The following is a 3,827-nucleotide window of genomic DNA, read 5'->3' on the forward strand; positions in this document are numbered from 1 at the left end:
TAATTTGTCTGGGGCTTCTGGCCATGTAATGCGTCAAGCGAAGAAGTGTCAAAGTGCCCGCGGAAAACCCGAAAGCCTATACCACTGATTGATTCGTGGAGTTTTCAAGGCAGCGGAGTTTTTAAGTGGCTGAAACAATATAATTGAAACAGATCTTTTGGACTCTTATCGCGTTTAAGCTGTGCTGATTTCTGGTTATAAGAAATGTGTATTGAAACGAGTTTATATAAGACTAGACTGCGGCTTGCAAACGAAGCTCACTGCAGATAAGATCTCCTAGGTATAATTATTAATGTGTGTCCTCGAAAAAATGGGCACAATTTAAACGAATCTAGTTAATGCCCAAATGAATTATTGTCTCAATGCGACAGAGAAGAAATCCCCCAAAAAATCTACGGCCCATACTGGCACAGGAAGTGGGGCCTTAAATCAAAGCGCCTAACAATATCTATTTAGGAATCAATTTTGCCAAGTCGTTCTCAACTACAACACCCAGAGATACAAAAATACAAAAATACCTATCTGAGCAGTCCATCTTCGTGTTTGGATCATCTTTGTCATTTTGGGTCACCTAGTGGGCCATGTAGGCCTTTCTGGGAATATCTACTGCTTGTCGCGATCGATATCTCGCTTGTTTGGGGCAGTTGTTGGATGGTTTTGTTCCTCGATGGTCTGACAATTTAATTCCCGATGCCTTCATTCAAGTCCGTACTACAGCTCTCCTCTGTTTTCTGCTTAGTTTCCATTTAATTTTATTTTTTATTTTTTTTTATTCCCACTTTTTTCGTGTTGTCGAACATTTTCGAGTTTTTCTAAAATTTTGTTGCTGCCGGCAATTAACACAAAAACATTAATTAAGTTACGAACTAATGTCTTTTGGACATCAGTATACCCGGCCCTGACAGACAACCAGACGACATGACTATAAGTCCATAGAAATATTGACAGCAGCGGTCAGGCAGGCAAGAGTCCTTGTACTTCCTACAGGAATTATAAGTTAAATTAGTGTATTATTAATTCCTTAAAAAAAAAGCAAAAACGAGTGATATGCGAAAATCTCGAAGGCAAGCCAATCAATACTTCTTTTGACCATACCTATTGTATTGAACACAGCTGTATGCGTTTGGCTGGTGTGAATGAGTGGAGATGAGGCAAGAAACATACGAACGATTTGTTTTAGGCCTGGCTGCCGCCAGTTCCTCCTGGCTGCTTAAACAAATTTAAACATTTCAATGGTGAAATACGTTATAAATGAATGGACGTTGTAACGGGCAGACGCCACTGGTCACCGAAGGGGGGGACCTCAATGGAGGGGGGGAGCGGCGACACACGCGCAACAATTGTCTCGCAAGAAGGCCAAAAACGAAAAAAAAACATGGCGAACAAGTGTCTGGGATGGGGATGGGGATAGGGATGTGGATGTGGAATGGGGATGCTGCCCCCGGCTTCAGCTGTCCATTTGTTAGTTTTCCAGTTTCAGTTTTCTTGCCGGCACTCCAAATAGGGGTATACCCAGCAAGCGGCTTAAAAAGTCGAGCAATCATTAATAGACTTTAAAAACTACCATTCTTATTAGTACAAATCTCAATTAATTAAAAAATCGCACATAAATATGCAACCATGTAACAAATTTAAACTAACTAAATCCATCTGTTTAGGTGTATACGTCGATGTCAAAGTGATTGCCAAATTATTGAGGATGGAAAGACCTCCAGGCTGACTTCTGGCTCTACAAGGTACTATTGTAGCTCATCATGCTTCTCAGACAGACAATGAACGCGTGCTGCCACAGGGTAAGTGGCACATCCATAATGACGAGCATCCATGTCCATGTCCAGTGGGCTCTACCAACTGCCAAAAGCAGCTCGTAGGCATTTCGCTAATTGAGCCGCGACAAGTCCGCGTAAATAAAAAGTGTACATATTTTTTTTTTTTTTGTTTTTTTTTTAACCCCACGTCCATTTGGCTGTACATCCATTCATCCATCGCTTGTGAAAATTTGTGTTAGCATTTCCGGCCCTAGTTTTAGCTCTGGCCATCTGTAGAATCGGGCAACTTTTACTTTTTGGCTGTGGTTTTGGATTTGCCTTTGCGTTTGGTTGTGCCTTTTCGTTGGTTTTGTTGTTTTAGTTTCTACAATTTAATATCTAAGTCCGTATTTTTAACAAAGCCCTTCATGGCCCTCTGTTGCCAAGCGCGTCGAGTTAGCCACCATTAAAGGGCCGCTTAAAGGCCAGCAAAACGAGAAAAATTAATAGAAAAAGCCTAAGTGAAGGCCGGCCTTAACTGTGCCCCAAACATTTGCGCGTGTGGCCGAAAAAAAAAAAGAAACACAGAAACAAAATTTATTACGGAACCGCACAAATGGAGCCAAAACCGAAAAGAAAAAATTAACGAAAAAAAGTTTTTGTTTGTCAAGCAAACACGAAAGGAAGCTCGTTCGAGTGTCAGCGAAGATTCGATACTCTCAATGAATCTGCTACAATATCGGCATTTATATTGGTGAATTCAATTTGTTAGTATTGAATATGAATATGAATTTAATTTTTTTTTTTTTTTACAAATTAAGGGGCGCAAGATTTCTATATAATTAAAAAAAAAAAATTAATATTTCTTGAATACCTTGCAGTATATTGAATCGGTAGAAAATAGACTTACATTTCCGTACTGCTAAACGATGGGCTTTTTCGATTCCACGGTGCTTTTCCCCCACCCTGTATGATTTCAATCCGGTTGGGTTAATGCCCCGGATCGCCGACACACTCCGTACTCCGGACTCCATTCGATTCCCAGTCTCTCACGCTGACCATTCACAAAGATGTCATATCTCGCCCCCTGTCATATCACGTGACACAAATCAAATTCACACCGCAGTCAAAAAAAAAAAAAAAAAGGTTTATATGTACATACATATACATAAACGTCGCCCTGAATTCATTTCAATGGGTTTTCTATCGCTGGGGGAATGGGAGATGGTTCCGGGGTTGGCCTATGGCAATTGTGCAAATAGAAACGACAAGTTTGTCGACTTGATTAACGAGATAATGACCAATGAAGTGCCGACTATTGACCAATATACCATGCCACCTTCCCGCTTCCCCAACTATATAGTCAAATATCATCACCGTATTTGAGCAGAGGGTCCAAACCGCTGTCAATCATCTGCCAACCGATAAGCGACCCTCAAGAAAAAAAAAAACAAAAAGGGAAAACCCAGCCAAAAAATATATATCAATCCACTTGGTAGGTTCTACCGAGATTTGAACTCGGATCGCTGGATTCAAAGTCCAGAGTGCTAACCGTTACACCATAGAACCGGATAAATGCGCTGTTGCAAAATTCCAGGCAACCGAAAATCGGCGCATCTGCAGGCGAGAGGGAGAGAGGTGGAGTGCAGCTCAGGCTCTGGTTTTATAAATAGTCCGGTTCGTCTCGCTCACTCCCACTAGGCCTGCGATGGGAGCCAGTACACGGAGAAAAAACGGGGTCTTTAGGTGACAGGGATAATCAGAGTAAAGGACTAATCTGTAATATTTCGAATATTTATGAATTATTGTATATAGTATAGTCTGTTTAAAGCGTTGTTTATACTCTTAATACTAAACTTTTGTTTCTTAAGACTATATGTTCTTAAATCTATAATTTTATAAATCGAATTAAATAGTAGTTTTAAGTGTAGAAAAAGAGAGCATCTAAAAGAGAGTGAGAGAGCGAATTGCATGCGGGAGCCGAGATATGAAATCCCAGTTGACGTCGAAGGTCCTTGGTAGGCGAATGTGTGGGTGCCTCTCAATGTCCTTCTGCGTGGTGGTGCAGTTCGTCAGTGG

The 3,827-nt window shown here is 40.9% G+C and overlaps 1 non-coding gene across 1 annotated transcript; it reads right to left on the reverse strand.

Moving 5' to 3' along the window:
- Positions 1–3,245: 3,245 nt before the first annotated feature.
- On the reverse strand, positions 3,246–3,317 carry Trnaq-uug. The gene has a single exon. It is a non-coding gene; the product is annotated as a tRNA-Gln (tRNA).
- Positions 3,318–3,827: the final 510 nt, after the last annotated feature.

The sequence above is a fragment of the Drosophila simulans genome, chromosome X, assembly GCF_016746395.2.
Source record: "Drosophila simulans strain w501 chromosome X, Prin_Dsim_3.1, whole genome shotgun sequence".
In the NCBI taxonomy this organism is placed as follows: Eukaryota; Metazoa; Arthropoda; class Insecta; order Diptera; family Drosophilidae; genus Drosophila; species Drosophila simulans.